Source organism: Crinia signifera, chromosome 6 (genome assembly GCF_055691185.1).
Source record: "Crinia signifera chromosome 6, ASM5569118v1, whole genome shotgun sequence".
Lineage (NCBI taxonomy): Eukaryota > Metazoa > Chordata > Amphibia > Anura > Myobatrachidae > Crinia > Crinia signifera.
The window spans coordinates 198,172,117-198,198,782 of record NC_139222.1 but is presented as its reverse complement, the minus strand read 5'-3'; the positions used below and the strand labels follow the sequence as shown (position 1 = coordinate 198,198,782).

General features: G+C 44.4%; 1 protein-coding gene across 3 annotated transcripts in view; it reads right to left on the bottom strand.

Moving 5' to 3' along the window:
• USP54 (ubiquitin specific peptidase 54) overlaps window positions 1–26,204 on the bottom strand; it is a 111,340-nt gene extending 85,136 nt beyond the window's left edge. For 2 of the 3 annotated variants that reach the window (XM_083148582.1, XM_083148585.1), the window contains exon 1: window positions 25,833–26,204. The gene's annotated coding sequence lies outside the window, so the exon portion shown is untranslated. The remainder of the gene's footprint in view (window positions 1–25,832) is intronic. The other variant, XM_083148584.1, reaches the window with a different exon arrangement.
• Between the last annotated feature and the right edge of the window lie 462 nt (window positions 26,205–26,666).

Genomic DNA, 26,666 nt, shown 5'->3' with positions numbered 1-26,666 from the left:
GAACCTCTTCTCAGGATTTTTCCAGGCATTCTTGAAAACACCCTCTAATTCCGCCTGCTGTGGGAAACACACAGACTGCTTTTTCTGTGTCATAAAGAAAGAGTCACCCTCCATGACTTCCTCCAGAGGGAGCTCTAAGACCTCCCTAAGGGCTCTGATAAGAGGTTCAGGGCCATGTACTGGTGCCAGCTCCTGTACAGGCTCCTGATCCTGCAACTCCTCCCCCTGATCAAGGATATCATCCTCATCTGTATCAGGGGCCACAGCCGACAAGGGCCTCTTCTGAGGCTGGCTAGACTGGCTGGGAAAAGGGGTGATGATATCCACCCTAGCTGACAGGATGGCTAAATCCTTCTGCACCCTCTGAGTCTGCTGTGTATTAGCAGCTAGCTGGGATGAAACAGCGTTTTAATGCTGCTGGCCCATGCGGGCTCATGATCTCCCTGTGACACCCTACTATATTGTGGGGGCACACCACTAGCCGGAGGGGTAGCCCCACTAGGCTGTGGAGACATACATGGTACACAGGTAACCTGTGACTGAGGCAGGGATAAACTTGGTGCTGCACACCATGCAGGTCAGCTTCTTCACCATTGTGAAGCTGGACACTCAGCCACACCACAAACACACACACACTCACACTGATTTGTAAGTGTTCTTTGGCTATGTGTTACAGACTAATATCTTTTTTTTTTTTTTAATCATGAATTTTTATTTGGTAACAATTCTTATTCATGGACATACATTTTTGGATACAGGGGTTGTAAGAGTACAATAAATGTTTGGTATTACGTCATGCACAATAACAATATTAATTTTTCACTTATACAGGTTTTTGTTAACAAGACTTTATCTCTATAGTGAGCTCCACAGAGAGATCCTGTACTCAAACTTATGAAGAGCAAGTCGGTTGTGATCCAAGATCATGTGTATACCAGAGAAAAAAAAATTTTCATTTAATATTTAAACAATAATAAACATTTGTTAACACGACACATCAGCATTGGTTTTCTGTTTGATATGATTCATACTGTGTGAGTCTCATTGATCGTATAGATACACACTTTACATAGCCAAGTCTTGTTTGTCTCACAAATGCTTTCTGTGTCAAAGATATTTCAGAGACAACATTTAAGCATTATAGTTGAACTTAGTTAGGGGTTTTAGGGTGAGAGAGGGAGGAAAGTTATGAGAAGGAATTTGGGAGCTGATTCCCAGGAGGAAGGAGGGGGTGAGGGGTAGAAAGGAGAAGTGTAGTATGGAGAGATTTAGAAGAAAAGAAGGGGAGAGATGGTAGAGAGAGAAAGAAGGTTGCGCTGGGTCTCCGGGGGTCTCACAGGACCTGCGTCGAGGAATCTTTTAGTCTGAGAGTTTTCCGCTACATCCGGGTCTGAGAGCGTTTTGTACCGGCCCTGACTGGGCGTCTGGATCAGTCATGAGTGTACACGTTATCAGGGTATACATATGCGTAGTTGGCGTGTTGTGTCTGGGGAGAGTGATTTAATATAGTTTTCCCACAAATTGAGGAACTTTATGTGTGTATGTTGGTTGTTTGTGTGTGTCCCTAACCATGTTAGTTTAAAGAACAAGAAAAGTTCATCTTCAAAAATTTGGAAGGAGGGTGGGAGGGAGGACAGCCATAGTTGCAAGATAGATTTTCTAGCCACACCAGCGATCATTGAGAGGATTCTTTTTTCTTCTGGGCTATTGTGTATGTAGGATTTTGTAACCCCCAGGATCGCCCATTCTGGGGAACTAGTAAACCTTATTTTCAGTGTGTGATTAATAAAGTCAGCGATTTTTATCCAAAAGTCTTGTATTTTAGGGCATTCCCAGAAGCAGTGTGTTAAATTTGACAGACTAATATCTTAACTAGCCAGTGTGGGGTAAACAGAGCTACTTGGGAAACCAGTGCACCCTGTAACCTGAGCTCACAGATTGGAGAGAGCTGGTTTACAGTAAAACACACAGTAATTCTTCAGAAAAAACAGTGCTATGCAATATTCATATGCTAGGCAAACGCAATGCAAGCGTTAATTAGCGATATAACTTGCTGTCTCTGCCGGCAGAAAGATCCCAGATCCACCCCACCGATGAGGAGCTGTTAATGGCGACCTCAGCATGCAGGAAGAAGCAGGAAGTCTTGTTAAAGCACGCCCAGCAGAGCCTGGTCCCGCTCTGAGCTAAGCCCCGCCCCCAAAACGGAGCTGGCGCTGTTAGCAATAAAAAGCTGGCGTTTTTAGGCTTATATAAGTTTTGTGCAAAAAACAGACATTGCCATAGCCCTGGTGGTCCAGTGGCTATCTATACCTGCCAGCAAATATAGAAAAGATGGGGGGTTCGCGCGGTACCTGTGGGAGGTCCGTCGCTACTGCCACCGCCATCTTGCCGCACATAAAGTCTGGGTACCCCCTGTGGGGGACACCGACCAGTACTCACCACTTGAAGTCTTCAGACCCTGCCAGGGGTGTGCGGCAGCTGGGAGGTCTGCTTGCCCCAGCGCAATGCTGTGCGGTGACAGAAACCTCTCTCAGGACAAAGTCCTGCAGCAGGGCAGCTCTGCGCCTGAAGAGGCCGGTGACTGACCCTTCCCCTGGCACCCTCGAAGCAGGACTGCTGCCTAGGTCTAAAAGCAGCGCCCCAAAATAACAAACTAAAACAAAATGTTGAAAAATCTCCCTGGAGCTCCCAGAAGCGCAGCCTCTCCTGAGGCACATTTTTCTAAACTGACTAGTGGAGGGGGAGATAGAGGGAGGAGCCAGTGCACCCACACTGAAAGATCTTATGTGCCTATCTCTCCTGCGGAGGATCTCTATCCCCATAGTATTGAACCCCAGTATTCCATAATGGACGTTAGAGAAAAACTAAGTAGGTCACTCTCCTAAAATGTTAATGCAGGTTTTAAAAAGTTATCATATAAAAGCACAATGCAAGAAAAACACATAGCTTATTAACTATGCCTACAACGTATCTAATAGGTACCCATACACTAGGGTGATTGCATGGTGATTTGGTCACTTTCCATCCAATTCAGATGAGAAATAGGAGTGTCAAAATTGCATGTGTTTGACATCAGGTCCAATGCCATGTGCGGCCCAAGAGCATCACATTAGGGCCGGAAGATCGCACGTGATGCACTATAGATATATCACATAGTCAAGCTTGGCAGGGATCTCATACGATACAGCTGTTCAAAGGGGATCGGGAGTCGCCCTAATATATGGGCACATATAGGCACTAAATTGTTTTCACCTTTTGTACCAGGACCAGTGTGTGAACCAATGCAGGTGCTAGTAATCTGTAACCAGGCTTTTAGGAGCAGAAACATACCATATGCCAACCTCAACTAAGAGAACTGCAAGAATTCAACTACTGTATAACCTAATCTTAAATGGGAAAAAAAAAAGATAAAATAAATGAGGATTGAAAATATTCCAAGCATGAAGGTTGTGAAATATGAAGTAATAAAACAGATTTCCATGTAAAAACATAAAAATATTTAGCATTCTTGTGATTTCTCTTAAAGTTACCTGGATTTCAAGAATCTTTCTATTCACATTTAGCACAACCACGCATGTAAAATGTATGTGGCTTTCATTGAGTTTGAAATGTACATGTTTAAGTTTTCAATGCACTAAAATCAGGCATGTCCAAACTGTGGCCCTCCAGCTGTTGTGAAACTACACATCCCAGCATGCTTTGCCATAGTTTTAGCATTCCCTAATAGCAAAACAGTGGCAAGGCATGATGGGACATGTAGTTTCACAACAGCTAGAGGGCCATAGTTTGGACATGCATACACTAAATGAAAGCATAAAATTTGCTTTTGTTTTGGGTAGCTACAAAAAAAAAAAAGCCCAAACTGAATCCTTTATTTATAAGACTACAGTATATTACACTACATAATGCAGGCTGAAAACATAACAAGGTAGTGCAGTATCCAATGCCCTCAGCAAGCGACGGCGAGGGGGGTTTGTACGGTGAGGAAAAGCTCCCTTTGTCGGCCGCTCTCCGTATTCTATGTTCCAATGAAATCCCAGATCGGCGAGGTTCCCGCAAATGCAGGTAGCCCACTGAATAAAGCGGCAAGCCTCGCTGTTTTGACGGCCTTACTCGCCGTTTCCACCTCGCCTCAGGGACCAGGAGAGGTGGAAACTGCGAGTGAGGGGGGAGCTATGAATACTGATGGGGGGCTAACGGCACTGTTCGCCGTATAGTTCGCTGTCAGACGCTTGCACCCCCCCCCCGCATTGAATATACCCCGAGGTGTACTTGCCCCAGGAGAATATACAATCCATTCAATGACACACCAGAGGCAATCTAGTTAAAAGGTCAATGAACTATGAGTTTATATTAGAGAGTGGGAAGAGTGATGCTGCTTTCACATTGCAAAACCTGCTTTAGACCCCGTATTTAAAACATTTCTTAAAACGGGTAAGAGCAAGTAAACCCCTTTAACATAGCATGTTGCAAACGGTATACTACAGTTTATATTACCATTTTTGCAGCTTTCACATTGAACCAGTTTCACCCATAGAAAACAGGTGGGGTGTTTGGTGCACCCCCCCCAACACCCTTGAAACAGCTCTGAACCGTGTAGGAATACCGGTTCTCTGTAACTGGGAAATGCAGTCTGGCGCTTTGACACTGCAGCTCTAACCATTTTAAAAGGCAAAAAAAATTGGCAACATACCGTTTTAGAGCTGCAGTGTGAAAGGGGTGTGAGACAGCGGTAATAGACATTCATAGTATGCCACGCTACTATAGGAACAAACATGAAGCTAGTCATGTCTCTAAAGTAGCAAAAAGACTCCAAATGGGATTCAGTATGAAATCCCGGCGGTCGGGATCCCGGCGTTCAAAATCCCGACGCCGGAATCCCGACCGCCGAAATCCCGTCAAGGGGGGGGGGGGACGGACGTGGATCGCCCCCCCTTGCGGGCTTGCCACGCAGCGGGCCCGGTGCCTCGCTACGCTAATTTATTCTCCCTCCAGGGGTGTCGTGGACACCCACGGAGGGAGAAAGTGTCGGGATTCCGGCGTCGGGATTCTGAACGCCGGGATCCCGACCGCCGGGATTTAAACTGCATCCCTCCAAAGGATATTGAGCGGCCATCCACATAAGCAAAGTAGCAGAACAAAGGTGGAAAAGATTTAGGGGGCCTATTATAATTTAATATGGAAATATCCCCACTATGCATGGAGTTTAGCTTACAGGGACATTGGTAGTGTTCCCCTGAAGCACCGTGTCCTTTTTGCGTGTGGGACTGTGCAAGCAGCGGCTATCAGTCAGCTCTTTCCACCGGCAAAGCCCTTCCTCCACAGACAGGAGGGCTGGCTGGTTTTGCCTTTCCCACCCTCTGCAAGAAGCATGTAATACCCCTAAGCAATGATAATGAAGCCTCCTTGGCAACTAAGCATGAAACCCTTGGCATCGAGTAAGAAACCGCTGGCAACTAGCATGTAGGTAACAGGCTCTAATGTGCCATCATATGAAATGGGCATTATGGTGTGTGTGTGTGCGCCACCATGTGAAATGGGCATTGCGGTGTGTGGTATAATGTGTAATAGCCATAATCATGGCACAGTGAAAAATGTTGTTATATATATATTTTTTGTTGTTGTTGCTAATGTAAAATGTGCCCTGCACGGTAGTCAGCACCCTGTGAACACTATATTGGTACCGATAATCGCTGCCCCCTGCAACTTACATACTTGGCACTGAACACATCCACATTGTCAATTTCAGGAGCTGGCCAGAGGTAGCAGGAGAGGGACTGCAAGAAGAAGAAAAAATAGAAGCAATGGCCACAAAGTTACAGAGAAACATTTGGAGCACTATTGCTATGCAGTTCCATGCACCCCAGTTTGACATACAGGAATTCTTGGTGGCCACACACAGGGCCAGATCACCAATGGGGTTGATGGAGCTGCAGTTCCAGGCCTCCACAAAAAAATAGGCCCACCATCATGACAGCATAATGGTCACCAGAGAGACACCAGCTGGCCCCATGGTTGGCCATAAATCATATGTATTCAAATTACATTTCTATTTTACACATTAATGTACTTTTACATTTTTAATAGTATCAAATGTATCAAAGTAACAGACTTGGGATTTTTCAGAAAATAGAAATAAAGATGCAGTACAACATTGTTAGTTGTAAAAAGTACTAAACAGTAATTTTTTTCTAACTTAAGAAGTATTAAAGCTCTGCAATCATTAGGTCGACACATGAAATAGATAGATAAACGTGCATTAGGTAGACATTGAAAATGGCGACATGAGTTTTTCATGGTTTTTTTTATATAAAGGTGGTTTTTCATACTTTACTATCCAAGTGGGCATAGAGTGAGAATATAATAGTTTGTCGTGCATAGCGAGGCACCGTGTCAGAAGCATGACGAGCAATGCGAGGGGATGGTACATTTATACGGTGTCCATGTCAACTTCAGTCAACATAGACACCATTACAGAACCTAAATAGTAACAAATCTGCTGGCCCGGACGAAACACCCCCTAGGATACTAAAAGAATAAAGTTCTTTCATAGCACTACCATTATATCTGATATTCGAGGAATCAATAAACTCAGGGATGGTACCAACGGACTAGCACATAGCTAACGTAGTACCAATATGGAAGAAAGGTAGCAAAACTAACCCTGAAAATTATAGGCCGGTCAGCCTTACATCCATTGTGAGAAAAATATTAGAAGGAATAATAAGAGATAGTATCCAAAATTTCTTAGAACAGGAGAAAATGATAAGGAAGGCTCAGCATTGGTTCGTCAAAAATAGATCATGTCAGACTAATTAGCTTCTATGAGGAAGTCAGTATAGGGCTGGACTTGGGGAAATCTGTCGATGTAATACTGCTTGATTTCACTAAAGCTTTTGACACGGTGCCTCATAAAAGGTTATTAATGAAACAAGATAATTAAGGGTTAGGGGATAAAAAATTTTATTGGATTAAAAACTGGTTGCACAATCAGGGACAGAGAGTGGTGGTAAATGGCATACATTTCAGATGGTGAAAGGTCCAAAGCGGAGTCCCACAAGGTTCATATTGGGACCCACCTTGTTTAATATATTCATTAATGATATTGGAAGTGAAATAGTGAGTAAAATTGCAATATATGTAGACGACACAAAATTGAGTAAGGAAATTAACTCAGGAGGGGATGTGGAAATACTACAAAGTGACTTAAATAAACTGGAAAGGTGGGCAGAAAGGTGGAAAATGCAGTTTAACGTTGCAAAATGTAAAGTAATTCATTATGGGAACAAAAATGAACAAGCTACTTATAGGCTAAATGGAGTTATAGGAAATTCTGCTGTAGAGAAGGACTTGGGGGTCATCATAGATGAAAAATTGGGTAATAGTGCACACTGCTCAAGTGCAGCATCAAAAGCAAACCGGACACCGGCACGCATTAAAAGGGGTATGGATTCAAGGGATGCCAATGTGATCGGCATTGGCGAGACCACACTTGGAATGTTGTGTTCAGTTCTGGGCACCGCACCTTAAAAAGGACATAAATAAATTGTAACAGGTACAGAGAAGGGCGACTAAGCTAGTAAAAGGTCTTGAATCACTAGAATACAAAGATAGGTTAACCAGGCTGAATATGTTTTCACCAGAGAAATTAAGGTTGAGAGGTGATATGATTAGTATGTTCAAATACAGGATTGGGAATCATATGGAACTGGGAGATGATTTGTTCACTAACAGGCCTATACTTAGGACACGAGGGCATGTACTGAGGCTCGAGGAAAATAAATTCCGAACTGAAGTAAAAAGAGGATTCTTCACCATTAGAGCAGTAAAATTCTGGAACTCATTGCCAGTGGGGGTGAATACAGCAACTACTGTTAATGAATTTAAATCAAAACTGGATGCATTTTTGGCCAAGGGAATCCTATAGATAGGACTTATTCAAGTCAGTAGTTACAAGTTAGATAGGTTGAACTCGATGGACAAACATCTTTTTTCAGCCTTAATTATTATGTTACTATGTTTATCCAAAAAAATCCTCATGTCAACCCTTTCAATGTCAACCTGATGACCATGTCGATTTAATGTATGTCGACCTATTTCATGTATCGACCTATAGTGGTCAACCCCACGAACCATACCCCTGCTCTTGTTAACCATGTGAGGGAAACCCCATTTGGACCTTCATAAACCCTGTTCTAAAATAGTATTCAGTAATAAAGCTCCAGTCTAAGCTTGGAAGCTACAGTGGATTCTCAATGATGGAAAGCACTATTGTTCATGAACATTTTGGGCTCTATTATATTATGCTCATCAATACAGCAAAGGCACCGCAATTCAGTGTCAATTTTGGGATGTATGCTTGGAAACCACTCTAGAGCAGTGGTTCCCAAAACTGGGTGCCTCAGGTTGGAGGTCCATGACCAACTCAAATTATTAAGTGTCAATGCAATAGGCAAAACCAGTACTTGTAGCTTCCAATCATAAAATAAGTAAACAAACAGAAGCAAATATTTTCCCTCACCAACATAATTAAACCTGAGGATGATAAAAACCATAAACTTAAATGCAAATAAAAACACTCTATGGCACCATGACTCAAAAAAGTTTGGGAAACTCTGCTCCAGAAGAAAGTCATGAGGGAGGAATTCAATTACATGCGGGGGATGTGACATTTGGGGTAAGTACGCAGCGCTATTCAATTCACAACACTTATGCCCAAGGCTTAAGGGATCTACACAAGGGGCGATTTTTCCAAGTGGTTTTGACTACATCAGAAATATTTAGTAGTCTTGCCTGAATCGCTCAGTGTGTACAAAGCATTGCTGTCGCCTGGCCAAATAGTCAGTGCAGGCAAGAATATTCTTGCTACACTGTGCATTTGGCCGTGGCTTCTATGTCAACGCCATATGCTCATCTATTCTGCCTATGGCGTTTGTCCCACTAACTCACTACAGTGCACCTAGTCGCACGGCAGCTCAATAAGTCGCACAGCTTGGTGTATGGTGTTACCAGATGAGTACAATACCAATGATCATCCACCAGATGTCGCTTTCGAAAATCACCACTGCACATGTGTCAAATGTATCTAAATAGGCTAGTTAAAACACACATGGGCTGCTGACAAAGGAACGGATGTTGCAATGATCAACCTGAAGGTCCAGTCCCCTACCCATACCACTGTCCAGGTTTCGTCACACCTGCTGTGCAACAGGAAGTTAAGCAGCTGACAGGAGCTGACCCATCAGTGTACAGGATTGCTCACAGTCACCTCACCGCAGTCTGGTTATGGCGCCCTGGTTGGAGAGGAAGCCAGAAGTAAGATTGGCGAAAATTGGAAGGGACCCCACATGCGGTTGCCGCATTCCTTGCTTGTGTCACATAAGCTAGTAGTCATTCCAAAAGCCAAGAGTCGACCTCTTTCATATGGTACTGGTCTCAAAGTCTCTAGGACACCTAGATCTGGAGATATCAGGGTGTAAAATGGAGACGTTTTCCCCATAGATTATAATTGGCCCGTTAATTCAGACCAAACATGGGTTTGGATGCTTGCCATTAGCCTTCTGGGAGTCTCAGAAACTTCTGGGTCAAATGGAGCCGCAGTGCTGTTCGCCAGTGTCTCATCCAGTGGTGGTGAGGTGTATTGCATGTATATTGTATGGCGCGCCTCAATGCGCCTGAGCATGCTACAAAAGTGGCATGCCACAACCCTGGCCTAGGCGCGCTGTCAGTATGAATGAGCATGGCTCCATATGTAGTTAACCATCTCTGACGGCTTAACTACATCTTGATATACACAGGGCTCAGCCGAATTCCCTACGACGGAGTCTTATTTGTACGCTGCTTTAGTCAAAGTAAACTAAATTTTCTGACGTAAGTAGTGTTTATTCTAGCATCCTGCACCTATCACAACCTGTGCATTTCTTCTTGGCTAAAGTGTGTCTCTGCTCTGGTACATCTTGCACACTATGCCAGCGCCTTACTTTAGCCAGAGAGGGTACAAGCAGAAATCCACAAGTAGCAGGTTTACAGCATGGAAAGCTGAATGGATGAAATTTAATAGGATGAAAGATTCAGAAAGTGAGACATTTGGTACGAAATCTCCTGTTTTTTTAAAGCGGCAATCATTTACACTGCAAAATCAAACTGGTTATGCAATGTAAAGGATTGCCGCTTTACAAAAACAGGAGATTTCTTACCAACACTCACTTTTTGAATCTCTCATCCTAGCCACCCAATATCTCTAGGCCAGGGGTGTCCAAACTTTTTGCAAAGAGGGCCAGATTTGGTGAAGTGTAAATGTGTGGGGGCGACCATTCATCCTGACATTCTTTGAATCATTAATCACATCAGAATGGTCCCCCCACTCTGCCCCATTCACTGTATTCCCCCAGCCTGCCCTTCCTTCACTGTATGTTCCCCACTCTGCACCCATTCACTGTATTCCCCCAGCCTGCCCTTCCTTCACTGTATGTTCCCCACTCTGCACCCATTCACTCTGTCCCCTAGCCTGCCCCTACTTCTCTTAATGTCCATCAGTGCCTCCATTCATTGTATGTCCCCAAGCCTAACCCTCCTTCACTGTACGACTCCCATGCTGTCACTGTGATTGTGGAGTAGGGTGATATACGATTGCAGCAGCAGGGGTAGGACGCCAAACACATCCGACTGTGGCGGCCGGCACCTCCTCGCTGCAGCAGACAGCAAGGTAAAGGCGCGCTCGCCGGGGCCCCACCTTTAGTGTCCTGTGCTTTGCTTCCCACATCTGATGCTCTGCCCGCTTCCAGCTGGAGGCTGCGGGCCGCTTGAAATGACAGCACGGGCCGCATTTGGCCCCCGGGCCTGACTTTGGACATGCCTGCTCTAGGCAATCATCCCAGGGGAGCTACATCCACTAATTTCTAATTATGCTAGTCATATGGATTAAAAAAAAAAACTGTGTCACATTTTTTACACATAGGGAACACATTTTAACACCAAACAAGTGCAACTTACTCCACAACTTTAAAACAACTGCTGTAACAAACTAGATTTCATAACTTATTGCAACATTCTCCATTATATAAGTGTGATTTGGAGTCAGTCAATCTACAACCCAGCCCTGGGATTTCCAAATGAAAGAACAAGTTTTAGGAAACAGATTGATTGTTTAATTAAAAATTATTAGTGTTCCCGACAGTGAACAGGAAGTAGAGGGAAAACACATACAACATAACAACAAAAAACCATGCATACCATAGTGGTGTTTGCAATGTTTTTTTGCGAGCTATGGCAGTGAGCAGTGCTGACTGCTTGCTGTCAAAGCTCACAGGGTCAGTATTCAACTGACCCCCCCTGCATACACCGTTTTCACCTCGCTGTGTTGTTGTAGTGAAGTGGAAACAGTGTATGCGGCCACTAAAACAGAGAGGCTTGCAGCTAAATGCATTGGGGGAATTCCACCGGGATGTAGAATAAAGTGAGCGGCCAGTGCGGGGGTTAAACGGCGAGGATCACTTGTTTTCGGCGATCCGTTTAACCCCCTCGTCGGCCGTATTGAATACAGCCCCATAAAATCTCTTACATATTTGTTGTCCGTTATTTGTCCGGCATGCATTTCGGCCACTATTGGACAGATTTGTATGAAATCAACGTGAGGTGGCTTGTTTGGGTCCAGATTAGGTTCTCGGCTAATAAAACCCCCAATCCGGGGGCCCAAAAAAGGGGTCTGGCCACTACACAAAGCGAATTAGGAAAGCAAGATATGGCAAAGTTGCATAACATAGAGGGGGAAAAGGACATGGGGTTTAAGAAAAAATGTGGGTCAGACCTGGGAGCCCACAACAGAAAGGGGTACTTATGTAGTAACTGGGCTGCCGATTTTGAAATCGGGTCCATCGCATCGCATCGCACCCGACCATATCGCATGCGATGCGATGCTATGCGATGCGATGCGATGGACCCGATTTTTGCATAGGATTCAATGTTAAAATGGACTGAGTCCATTTTAACATGGAATTCAATGGGAAAAAGGGGTCCTTTTCATACCCCTACTATCCAAGTGGGCATGGAGTTGGATATAAACCTGTGGCGAGCGTAGCGAGCCACCGAGCCCGAAGCGTGGCGAGCGTAGCGAGCCCCGCGAGGGGACACAGAATACCGTCCCCTCGCGGGGCTCGCTTCGCTCGCCACGCTTCGGGCTCGGTGGCTCGCTACGCTCGCCACAGGTTTATATCCAACTCCATGCCCACTTGGATAGTAGGGGTATGAAAAGGACCCCTTTTTCCCATTGAATTCCATGTTAAAATGGACTCAGTCCATTTTAACATTGAATCCTATGGAAAAATCGGGTCATCGCATCGCATCGTATGCGATGCGATATCGCATCGCATCGCATCTGATTGTATGCCTTAACTTAAGGCATACAATCAAAAAATCGGCAGCCCAGATACTACATAAGTACCCAGAAAGGTGTATGCCGGATACACCATAGGTATGGAGAGCATGTTCAGGGCCTTCTGCTGGACGGATTTGGAGGAGAACTTCAGCAAGGGATGGCAAATTGTCCTGAATGCCTATTGGAGTGGCCAGGACCTCTGTCTGATGTCAAGCTGGACAAGAACTTTGACCAGGGGAAGGGGAGCATGTTCTGAGCCTTCCTAAAGATGAATTTCAATGAAAATGTCACAGACCGATGACAAATGGTCTGTGATGCCTAACCAAGTGCTTGGGTTCCTGGTTTGACTTCCACCACACAAATTTACAAAATGCAAAAAATAGCCAAAAATATTTACTAAAAGGCAACCGATTCAGAAAAAAGCCACGGGAGGAAACCGGAGTACCCAGAGAAAACCCAAACAAGCACGGGGAGAATATTAAATCTCCACACAATTAGGGCCATGGTGGAAATCTAACCCATGACCTCAGTGCTGTGAGGCGGTAATGCTAACCATTACACTATCTGTACTCCCTGAAGGATTGGCGTAGGCATTTTGGATAATAAATACCAAGAGTTATGTGTTCCACCCTACCAAAGTACCAGGTGAGGCAGCCATTTAGGGCACATTATGTAGGCTTGATTACCCTGGGTGAAATAGGTGCGCCCTAGAAGGGATGACACAAAATGGGGTGATTGTAGCATCCTTATACACAAAGTAGGGTCCCCACAAAAAGTCAGGTCCATGTATTTTTCATGTGAGGGGGTGGAAGTACGCCGTTAGAAGAAAAAACGGCTACAGCCAATGACGTGTATTATTTGTGTTCAAGATTCTGATAACTCGATGGACCTACTGACAGATAATCGTTTTACCTTGTAGACTATTGAGACCCATGTAACTGCCCTGGTCGCACTACACATTTGTAAAAACAAAAAGCAGATCATTAGAAAGCACAGACGCACACGCACAGGTCAACAGACTGGGAGGATTTCTGTTTAAGTACTATGACAGTTTGCCAAATGAATCACAGGCTCTGTTCATCAGACTGCCTTATTGATTGTGTCAACTGAAACGGAACTTAATGATCAATAATCATGACCATAATCGCGTGGCTAAACCAGAACACATTAATTATTTACTTGGTGTTTTGTCAGGACATTAGAAAATCCGGTTTCATTTGGCATATATATGCAGATATACTGACAAAATGCACAATGGATAAATATGAAGGATATCAGGACCAGAAATGTGTCAGTTAACTGGATAAATCAAGAGCAGGGAATTAGCAAATCAAGGCTCAAGCAAATTCTTTGTTTTCATGACAACTTACAACTATCCCTGTATCTATGGGCTCTGATTGGTTTGTGCTGCTTTCCGATTCGCTATAAAGATTATTCTGCTAGAGAGAAAAAAGGCTAAATAAAGACAGCTTCACAGAGCACTCTGGCCCAGGACTGCAGTCCCCGAGGCTGGAGCAACTGACAGCTATGCTAATGATAACGCTGATATACCAGGAGCTGACAAACACAAACCATCTACCCTGCACAGGCACCAACAAGAGTGGACATGATTACACCTGTCCCTCCTATTCTCTGGCGCTGCAAAACACATCCACCTAGCTTACAGATTTATTTGTAAATGCCTAAAAGCATAAGCAAAGATAGCTATTTATACACATATAAAAAGGTAAAACAATCATTAACTAGAAAATACCAATTATTTGGATGGGTTTTTTTTTTTTGAGATACATAATTATTAGACACACACACACACACACACGTAGATATATTTTCTAATATACAGCTACAACATCCTCCATCTATTCTAGACTACAGAGCAGCATCCACCACGGGAATCTCTATTCAAAGCATTATGAGCATCACACAGAGCAATAGCAGTTATTACCTAAAATAGTCAGCCAATAGCAGGGCATCTTTTCTTCCTTCCCCTTTTATTAACCGTTACATTTCTGATTATGGCAGCATCATACAACAATGCACCAATATCTCCAAGCTATTTCACCCAGGCTGGCAGCTGAAGTTAATACAAAGCGCTGCCTTTTCCTTTTCAGTAAGTGGGTCAACAAACGGCAATATTGGAGAGGGCATGTAATCATGTGATAGCTTCATACAAGCCTCTGCACAAGATGCTTCTCCCTTCACCAGTAAAGCCTGCATGATTTAATGCTGCAGTTTAAAATCCATACTGGATTTTAATCCCCCCCCCCCCACCACCACCACCAACATTCTAGTTCTATGAGAAACATAATGTAAATAATGAATGGCATGAGAAAGAGAGAATGCTTTATTTTCTATCAGCTACCCAGCTATAACGAGAAAGAGAGAATGCTTTATTTTCTATCAGCTACCCAGCTATTACATGTGCGGCCTGTCTTTCGGATGTTCCACACACAGAGCATATTTACGACTCCTATATGAAGCAATTATTGATCCCTTTTAAAAAGGTGCATACACGGTGCTATTTTGACTATGTGCAATTTGACCTATGGCATTGTACACTACTGTATATGTGACAAAGTCAAAACTGCCTTGCCTGCACAGTCTATTTTTCCTTGCGATACTTACCTTGGGAGGCCGCGCCTCAGTATTGCAAGCAGGGTAAACCACTGTGCGATTTTGACTAACTTTTCATACAATTTTGACAATATAGTCAAAATTGATAGCAAAAATAACCCTGTGTGTATGCCCCTTAAAAGCGCATGTACAATGCATACAGGCGTTAAAGGCAATAGAATCAAACCGGTCAAAGCAGCTAATAACTCAGGTTACAGATGTGTCCATATACAATTATCCTTACACCTCACGTTTTCCTCAGTTTTGCATCTTCGCTTTCATATAAAATCTATTTGGTTCTAGGATTTATTTTTATGTTGCAAAAGAATTATACTGCTTTCAGACCGCAAACGCAGGGTCGCACCGGGACTTGTAAACTGTTCCGTCCAGGTGCAACCCTGCATGTGCGGTCTGTTCAGATCACAATAGTGAACCGGCAATATTGCGTGGCGGAGCGATGGCATGCCATTGGGGGCGGGGAAGGAGGCAGCACTTAAAACTGGCGCTGCTCCAAGCGCTGTCTTCTCCATAGTGTGAACAGGAAACTGGTCGCTCGACCCATTTAACCCGGTCAATCTGCATGGCAACAAACCGGTAAGAACTCTTTTTACCCAGTTCGGATTGCCGTGTTGCTACCATTAACTGTAACTGGTAACCCCTTTCACATCACACCAATTACCGTGTCGAACCGGGAAGAAACTGGCTTGTACCCGGTACTTAGCTGCGATGTGAAAGGGGTATTAGTATAGAGTCACAGATAAAGCATAACGATGCATGCTGCAGGTCACCCATGTTACACCTGTCTATTGCACACATTACATTTAGCCATTTCCCACCTCTTCTATTTAATGAAATACAGGGGCCTTTCTGACAGTTATAGGCATCACACATGTACAGTATATAGAAAAATATGCATACAGACACTTGCTAACCATACTTTACAGTTCTCATTGACGTCATTGGGTCCAATAAATCTAAAGCTAAGTCACATGTTTGAACACTAAAACTGAACTTTTCACGATTCGCCAATTAGTTTGGTTGGGTTTAGCCACTGTTTGGATATTGTGATTAAACATTTGAATACACCCCTAAAGGTCTTGTCTTCGTGATAAGATATTCCAGGGCATTTGCTATTGTCACCTCTTAATCTTTCTCAATTTGTTTTGATAAAATACGGCATGACATGTAGTTGATATGAACCCTTTGAGTGCCAAGTGAATTTGTCAAAATTGGTGTGAAAATTCGCATGCAAACCTTTTTATTCATCATAATGACCTGTAATGTTTACCGTACATAGGAAACAATCTTTCATTAACACAACATTTTTTTTATTTTGAATTTATATAACAAACGTGAGCGACGCTGGCATTTTAGCTGATATTTAGCAGATCTCTCACAGAGATGTTGGTATTTTTGGCAGATATTTTGGGCATCTCAGATGTTGGCACTCAAAGGGTTAAAAGGGAACATTTCAGGAAAGACCATATCAATCGCACATACAAATACACACCTTGCCCCCCAATATAAATGTGCACACAATTTAATTAAAACCAAATGTGGTACTCAGACAATATACATACTTGGACAAGTTTGGGCCCAATAAATCTAAATTTTTTAAAGTGAATAATCTTCCAATTTGGTTCCAAACAAAGGGGAACATTCAGTGCATTCACTGAGATACCTCCTCACGGCAGAATGAAGTGCAATACGGCAGCCCTATTTTTGAGTCCATTCTGTACAGTAGAGTCCAGATTCTTAAAAGAACACAAGAAGCAGTATACTGTAGCTTGCATATCAGTAACCTTTCACATGTCAGGTGACTACTTATAGCGATGTGAACGGGTCATGTATAAAATGAAGCATTGCTATAATCTGCTTTGTGAATAAATGTTTCTTTCTTGCATAAACTTTTCCGTTGGTGTGATGGCTAGCAGCACCCTTCTGTAAGCAGTTGTTGAACTGAGGTTATCAGTCAGAGATAGTGAATCCATGCAAATATTTCCACAAGTCAGTCAAGAAAGTTTATTAAAACCAGTGGGCTGTGCCTATGATCACAGCACACACACATTGCAAAGTGAACCACTACAGTCAATTTTGTTTACGAGGATCCCAATCGCTGTAATCATGGTCTACATTTAAATCCTGACATCCCCAGTAAACAACTAAACCAAATGTGTTACAATATATTTTTCTCCTTCAGCCATGCCAGCCAAATAAAAATGTAGTTTGGGAATATGTATTAATTCTATAGCACGCCTTTGCAACTGAACCAACATTCACGAGTTACATCACACTTCCATCTGGATAGCTACCTACGCTGCACTGAATGCAGCTTCTAGACCAGTGATGGGGAATCTTCGGCCCTCCAGCTGTTGTTGAACTACACATTCCAGCATGCCCTGCTACAGTTTTGCTTTTTGTCCCTGCTAAAACTGTTGCAAGGAATGCTGGGATATGTAGTTCTACAACAGCTGGAGGGCCAAAGGTTCCCCATCCCTGTTCTAAACCATGCTCATCAATAGCAGCCAGTCACAAAAACAAAAAGGTGCTGGCAAGTTACTTGAGAACTTTTATATGCTGGCATCTAGATGCTGGATTAGTTTAGAGATATCACTCAGGTGCTTGTAAGGAAGGGGTCATTCTAACTAAGAAAAAACACACTTTGTGATGTGGGGGGAAACAAAGGCCCTTATTCTGGTTGGCTCGTACTTGTGCGAATTTGCACCTATTGCACCGAAGGGGGGCCAATGTTTTGCGTATGCGCAGTAGCATTTCTGCACATCTGTATACGCTGGGTGCGTGTGAACTAGGCGAAAAATCTTTGCTGGGTGCACACTCTCCGCCTTTCGAGCGGGGGTGGAGAGGGGCGTGGGGTGCCGGGCAGGTCCATTGGCATATGTGAACACTCTACGTTTCATGGGCGTTCCCATGAAAACTTTGGGCGTACACATGCTAATGCGTTCGTAACGCAAGTGCAGGGGGCAGACAGCTGACATAACCGATTTCCCTGGAAATCTACAAGCATATGTACGAGGGGTCTGGACCACCCTAACATATGCATGCGCTTTCAGTGTCATTCAATGGTCAGTGACCATCGAAAGATGGGGAGGTTCTCACTGGCATGTGAATGGCTGTTTATGTTAAACATCCATTCGCATGCTGGGGCGAACGAGCCCGGCATGCGAAGGGGAGCGGGCATACCACCATTCGCAGGGTGGGTTCTGGTTGACTCACAAGGGTGCGAATTCACGCAAGAGCGGGTCAACCAGAATAAGGGCCAAAGTGTGTTTTTCTTACTTGAGAAACTGGTCATATAAAAAGAAGCTAAGCTGATAGATGTTTAAATACATTCCACAAAATTTGGTTAGCACAGAAGAGATTGGTTAACCAATCAAAGGGCCCCCATAGGGAGCAATTCATAAACACGTGATCTAAAGCCCCATACACATGGGACAACTTCAGCCCCTTCATTCAAGATCTAGTAGTCAGGCGATGGCAACACCCCACGTGTATGCCCCAAGCAACGGAGATGCAAGGTCCCACACCTTGCATCTCCGTTGCTTGGGGCATACATGGAGCGATCCATGCTTAATTTCTAAGCGATCTAGACAGATCGCTAAAAATCACCCCATTACATTGCATATTTTGGCAAGAAGTGCAGTACATACTGTACATTTAAAGTACATATAGAAACTCTATGGGGATTCCAGGTAAAATGTACAATGAAGGTTGTCATAGCTAGTTTATTTTATATTGCCCTCATAGTGCGACTTTCTTTTGGGCTTGTTCAGAAGTTTTTCAGACACTAAGGGGGGTATTCAATTTCCCGCAGGCATCTCCCCTTATTTTGGGGATAAGGATAATCAAGATAGGATCATATGTAGTCGTTAAGCAGCAAAGACTTGTGTGTTGCATTTTTTAATGTGCTTAAAATTTCAGGGCATTAACATGGTCAAAGTAGCAGCATATTTTAAAATGGCAGGAGAGAAATGGCGAGTTTTAATGCCAGTCCAATCAACTGCTGCTGAAATCATTTGGAATGCAAAAATTGTCCTGGGAACATTATACATTTTGGATAATTAAAGCTAAAAGCGGACCACCGTTTTATAGCCTGTGTGTACACGCCTATGTGCAGGCAAGGCAATTTTGGCTAACTAATTGTGATCTAGTACAAAAAGTACTCACTGCACATACTTTTTTTGCTTGCAATATAAGCTACGCAGGAGTGCACATCACAAGCCAAAATAAACGTGGTGCGATGTGAACTACATGCAATGTGTTTTTAACGAAAAGTTCAAAACGCATCCGAGAATCGCACCATCTGTGGGCACCATTAATCAAAATTGCCCATTAGCCATGTGTACACAGCTTAGACATGCAAGTAATAAATAACAGGCACAAGCTATTGTGACCTGACTAGCACAGTGATAGTCTACCTGCCATAACCCCTCTTATCCCTATCTCAGTAATAAAATGAAACAAAGAAAGAGATGTCTATCTGTAATGATAACTCAGGAGACATTTCCAACTATTGTGGTAACGAAGCAGGTAGGAGCTGGGGTCATAGAAGGTGAAGAATAACCAGGCCAAGGATCCCTCTTATACCGTTTTCAGACCGCAAATGCCATGTCACACTCGGGATTAGGACACATGTCCCATCCCCAGAGCGACACGGCATATGCGGTCTGAACGCTCCGCCACCGACACGGCTTAATGCCGTGTCGGTGACGTCACACGGGGCAGATGCGCGTCACTGGGGGCATCGGTGCTTAGCAGCACAGAGCCGGTAACCATACTGACCCCCGTGCCAGTGCTCAGCAGCACAGAGCCGGTCACCGTACTGACGCCGGGAGGAGGCAGCACTTGGAGCTGACAGTGCTGCCTACTCCATACTGTGAACGGGACATGGGTCGCTCGACCCAGGCACTCGTTCACACTGCACTTGACACGGGCCAGAGCCGTGTTCAACCCTGGTCATTACCAGGGTTGAACTCCTGTGTTGCTCGACCCATGATGGCGCTTTCAGACCGCACCTCGACCAGTGTTGGGGCCGCAAGAACACGGCAATAACACATGTCTAGAGTGCGGTATTAGTTTCTTTTGCACTGTGCGCCCTTACGCTGCCCTTTACCATGCTGACATGCCACTGAGAACTTTCAGTGTGTGCCATCATGTGTAATGGGTATTCTGGTGTGTGGTATAATGTGTAAGAGGCATTACAGTGTGTGCCATAATGTGTAATTGTCATTAAAACAGAATATGTAATGGGCATAGCAGAGTAGGACAATGTTTAATGGGTGTAATCCTAGTGCAGTGTGCAATTTTTTTTGTTTGTTTCTAATTCTGATATAAAATGTGCCCTCCCGATTGAAAAAAAGTGCACTGCATGTTGGTCAGCGCCCTGCCCTAAAAAAATAAAATTCCTAGAGTGGACGCTATTGCCTGTACTGTACTGTCTATTTGGCAAGGTGATAGCAATGCTGCAGGGGCGCACATCGCTATTGGCCGCTGTGTACACATGGGATGATTCAGGTAAACCTTCTTTAAAAAATAAATAAATAAATAAAAGAGAGAAGGTCAAAATCGCTTAGAAGAATCGGCCCGTGTGTACGCCCCTTTAGGGTTAGACAATTACAGGGAGGGGTTTGGGTTAGGCTGCAGGGCAGGGGATTAGGCACTAAAGTGGATGGTTAGGGTCAAACTGCTAAAAGGGAGGGTAAGGCTGCCTTCCGAGCCCCAGTTGTGATTTTCACTACTGGGACGCAATGGTCAGTGTTATGGCCACCGGCATCCTCCCTGCCGGCATAGCATACACCCCCCCATAAAATAGCAAGCATAGTTACAGGATTTAGCCATTAGTCTGTGTCTTCTGGATACTTTTCATGTGTGTTTAGTCTGCAAGGCAGATTTACCTAAATGTAACATATGGTAACTTTTCATGATTGGAACTCAGTTCTGGAAACTACAGCGCTCATCTGCTGCAAAAATGTCATTGTTTTATAACACTAATATAAACCACATAGATATCCAAAAGTGATTTCACACTATACTGAAGGCTACCATGTTCGCAAATGAATAGGATGCTCATTCCCAATATCTTTACTAAGCTACAAGACATCTGCTGCAACATAAGCACTGACACACAGACATACACTGACATAAATGTTGAAAGCTAAACTAAACCCAAGTATCACTGCTGCCAAAACAGCCAAATGTTTTTGTGGATCATTAATGATAAAATAATCTTGTGCATTTTTTATTTATTTAAATATATAATAATAAAAATAATAATAATAAATATCAGAAATTCAAATAAATAGAAATTGCATCTTATACCCCTTTCAGACATACGCGAAAATCCCGGGTTTTTTCACATGAACGCGCCCAAACCCGGGACTAGCGTATGTCTAAAAGGGTATACCCGGGATTTCACTCCCGGATACTGAGCACCTGCAATTGACCAGGGTTTTTCTTGGTATTTAACTCCCGGGTATAATACCCGGCTTATGTCTGAATGGGTTTACCCGGGTTTTTCAGTTTTAAACATGTGATGTTGCTTTTTTTTTGCTGCCGGGGCGTGTCCCATTTTAATGATGAAACACTGAAATGCTTGAAAAGCCTGGCTTATGTGTAAATGGGGTATACCCGGGTTTTTCCCAGATTTGAGGTGTAGTGTGAAAGGGGGTCCGTTACTAAAATCCCGGGAGTGACCCGGGTTGAAAATCCCGGGTAAACCTGGCCAAAATCCCGGGAAGTATGTCTAAAAGGGGTATCATTTTAGATTTGGGAACAAATGAAACCACTTATGAGGTCATTAAAAGTGCAAAATTTGCAATGCTATAAAAAAAAATTGTCATTTGCATCAGTCCCTGCCACATAGTCTAAAGCAGGCATGTCCAACATTGGCCCTCCAGATGTTTTGAAACTACACATCCCAGCATGCTTTGCAATAGTTTTAGCATTTTCTAATAGCAAAACTGTGGCAAAGCATGCTGGGATGTGTAGTTTCACAACATCTGGAGGGCCAACGTTGGACATGCCTGGTCTAAAAAGTCACACAAACCCACTAAGGTCTAGCAACCAATTAACCTATATGATGCTTGCAGAGTGTGCTAAGAAACTAGACCAACCAAAGTAACACAGACATAGGAAGAACGTGCAAACTCATGACCCCAGCATTGTGAGGCAACACTGTGCCACCATGTGCAGTTATTATACCCCTTTTCCAATAGGCAAGCCGGGTCGCACCCGGGATTTCGTACCTGGGTGCGACCCGGCTTGCAAACCCTTTCCCATTAGCAACCCATGACATCATGAGAGCATCTCCCAGTGACGGCTTTGTACTGCAGTGAATGAGATCCAGGTCGCATCGAAACAGAATACCCATTTCCACTGCCCTGGGCCCAGGAGCATCCTGTGTCCAACTCAGGTAAAAACCTGGGTCTGTTGACCTGGGATTTTGCTTGGGGATGAGTTTCCACTACAAATAACAAAACCTCTGGGCTATGCGCGTCCCAGCACAAAATCCTGGGTTATATTTGCTAGTGGAAAAGGGTGTAAATAAGAGCCTGTGTGTTACTAAACCAAAACTAGTACAGTATATCTAAGGGGGCATACACACACAGGGTGAAAATAGATCATTTTCTGAACAATTTGCTCTAGATGGCTTATGGAGCCTACACATGGGCAATTTCTCTCACTAGATCACTTAGAAAATGCCCCTAAATCGCTCCGTGTGTAGGAGTCATAGCTATGCAGCGCTGTGTGCTGAGCAATCTACATTACTCAGATCGCTCAGCAAAATCTCCCAGTGTGTGGGTCCCTTTAGAAATTAAGCACGTAGCACATACACTGGGACAATATTGCATACAATCCTTTGATTTCAACTGCATCTGTGCAATAAATCAAAAGGATTGTATGTAGGAAAAATGGATGCACGGGCCCGCCAGACGCATTTTGCATCGAAAAATATTATGTGTTTCACATAATATTTATTGAATTGCATGAGCAATTGCTCAAATGCGATCAGTTAGGGGTTCAGAGAGCAGGGCAGGAAAGCTGGCGGTGGTGGAGCAGGGGGGGGAGCACTGGTGGCGGATGGCGGTGCAGCACAGCACTGTGAAGGAGTCCTGGTGGCGAAGGTGGTAGAATTTGAAAAAACTATTTAAAACACTGGGCAGCCCTCTGATTGGCTGAGAGAGCTCTCAGCCAATCAGAGGCCTCACATTCAGTTGGATGCTAAAGGGTCTCTCAGCCAGAGGGCCGTCCAGTGTTTTTTTCAAATTCTGACATCCCCGCCACCAGGGCCCCTTCAAAGCAATGCCCTCCACGGCAGCCAGATCTGTTCACATGCCATCTGCAATGCCACATTGGGTGCTAAAAAAAAAAAAAAAACACACTGGGCACCTCTGATGGAGTGGACACTGCGCATGTGCAGAATGGGTCGTGTCCTCACATGCATTCTCCTCAAAAGTGTTTGGGATAGGCTACCTGGTGTGCTGCTCAAAATGGAGGAGTCTCTTCCATTTGGTAGAAGTGCGAGGTCACGGTCTGCATCTGGAAATGCAGATTTTCTGACCCCGGCTGCAGACCAGAGATGGATGTCTGAGTAACCTTCACCGATGCTCATGCAGTGTGATCCGATTGTGCTTCTTCAGACAAACCAGCAGATCACAGAAGCAGTCAGGAGGCGTCCATTTACACCAGATGACTCCTGCTGCATTTTGCATAGTACGCTACTGTACAGCCACTTCCTTGCTCCTGTGCAAGTGCTTTAGTCTGAATCAAGCCCAAAAATCACTAAACTAGCCCTAACATAAGTGCAGCATACAGCCATAATAATTCGGTTGACCCTATGGGTGAAATTCAATTATCGTCGGCAGCTGTCACTGCACGGAGCTATTCAATTGTTGCTCAGATCGGGAGTGCACAGCTGCCAAAAATGCCAGTATAGTAGGAATCAAAAATGATGAACTACAAATGATTCAGTTGAAGAAAAAGAGCTCTACACCAACATGTTTTGTTTTGTGATTTGTATTATAGCAGCACCACATGTAGGGTGCAAGCCATTTAACTTGCTGCATTAAGCAAGGGGGCAAGTTGCTGTTCCAATGGTGTAAAGCCCCATACACACCAAAGGACAGTGGCAGCGGCCAATATATTTAATGCAGCCCATACATGGTCTGTTTTCGCCGGCTCCGTTTAGTACTATGCGATGCGCGCTCCCGCACATCACATAGTACGGTACAAAAAGTATGTGCTGCACATACTTTTTGTACTAGGTACACATCACATCGGATCACAGTGCATGCACAAGGCATGCGATGCGTGCTAATTAAGTGCCGAACGGATCCATTAAACGGACCGTGTATGGGCACCTTAACAATAATGGTCGGTGGGTCCCAATATTGTGTGTGGGCAGCACGGACGGTGTAGTGGTTAGCATTACTGCCTCACAGCACTGAGGTCATGGGTTTGAGCCCCACCATGGCCCAACTGTGCGGAGTTTGTATATTCTCCCCGTGCTTGCGTGGGTTTCCTCCGGGTATTTCGGTTTCCTCCCACAATCCAAAAATATACAGGTAGGTTAATTGGCTTCCAACAAATTAACCCTAGAATGTCTGTGTGTGCGTATACATGTGGTAGGGAATATCGATTGTAAGCTCCACTGGGGGCAAGAACTGATGTGAATGTTCAAAAATTCTCTGTAAAGCGCTGCGGAATATGTATGCGCTATATAAGAAACTGTTAATAAATAAATACACACTTTTTTTACGCAGCTGCAAACAAACAAGTTCAAATCCAGCTGTGGTACTGTATGTGTGGCATATAGGCACATTTCCTCAGACCCACAAGTAAATCACAGCTACTTGGATAAAAATGCTTATATTATGTACCCCACAGGGCAGAATTGAATTCAAAGCAAAGTGCAACCACTTCGTAAATATTGGACATTTACGGTATCGCCAACATCACAAGTGCACCTCTATGGGATGAGAGGGAAAACTTGCAATGCCGGAAGATGCCAAGAATTTCATTCTATTGTGTGCACTGTGCTCGCCCCAACAAAGTGCAGAAATATGCTGCAATCATGGTACAACTGGGTTTGCGGATTTTTGATGACAGCTGCAAAGGGCTGTATACAGAAACTAGCAAGCACAGGGATGTGATTGGACCAAGTTCTGCTGCAGGTTCTGGTGTGTGTACACTGTTGCAACAGCAACTTGGACTGCAGTGACCCCCAATGTGCTGTTCTGAATTCCCTCCCCATGAATGTGCTCTCACACAAGTGCCCACATGCATTTCTCCTACGCATCCTGGCTGCATCCGCTGACTTGTTTGATCACAACACGGCATGACGGGCCTAACATATAGATCTAACACATTCCCTACACTGCTATTTATAACCAGAAGACATGTCATGAAGTAAATGTTCTGCAAATCTCCACACTGCTGTGTACATAGGAGGAGATCTCCACACCGCCTAGTAACACGGTGTGTAATGATGTGTAATGATTAACTTGGGACCAGATCAACACGAGAACTCAGTGGACATCTTCCTGCAGGAGATCTGCGCAGAAGATGCTGCTACTAAAAATGAAGGGAACGATGGCTGCAGAGCAGAGAGGCAGGTCAGGGTGTTGCAGCGCGGTTTAGGCCCGTATGGCAGAGCCTGGGTGAGAAGCAGCAGCGCAGATCTGGTCTGTGTGCTCTGTGCAATCAGTCCCTGGCCTGCAGTTCCCAAGTTATATAAACATCAGCGTGTCACCTTCAGGCTGCAGAGCGCGGCTGTACAGTGCAAAGCCCGGGTAGGGGCAGTAGGAACACAGCGAACTGGGATACTCACTGCACGCAGTCCTGAACGACTCCGTCTAATCCCCCCATCTGGAGTGCTGCAATTAGGGAAATCTCTCGCTCTGCATCCGTCGGTGCCGTCTCTTCCCTCCTGGGCAGGTCTCGTTAGAAGGATGACATCATCCCCTCAGACATGCACCTGATTCTCAGGATGCGGCCCCTCCTCCCACACACAGGTCATTGTATTCCTTAAAGGGGCTGTTGTTGTTGCTGCTGCTGCTGCACGGCGGCTGTAATCTGCTTTTCAGCTCTATTTCACCCCCTTCTGCTGCTGCTGCTGCTGCTGCTGCTGCTGCTGCTGCTGCTGCTGACAGGCTGCGGCTTAGACGAGAGCAGCCAGTGCGAGTCAGTGCTATGTACAGCAACCGCTGCAGGATGCACACTGCATGCTGGCTCTGCCACTGCATGGCCTCTCTGCTCCAATCACAGGATGGACTGGGACTATTGCCCATGTTTCAGTGCAGGACATTACCCGGCTCTGGTCGGTTATACAGTGCTTAGCAATACTTTGGTTGCGCCCCCCCCCCCCCCCCCCCCCCCCCCATATTATTATTATTATTATTATTATGTTATTATAATATTTTTATCTATTATGTATTTGTGAGGTGCTACAAGGGTTCTGCAGTGCTAGTATTACACTGGTAGCTACGTTTGCAGTATTGGTTGTCATATCTATTTTTATCTGACAATTGAAATGTTGACTCTAATGCTGGGCACACACAGAAGCAATTCTCGCAGCCACCAACATAGTTAACTGCATCAGCAATGCTGCGGGAGAACTATATAGCGCATACACACTAACTGATATCGGTCAGTGACATCACAC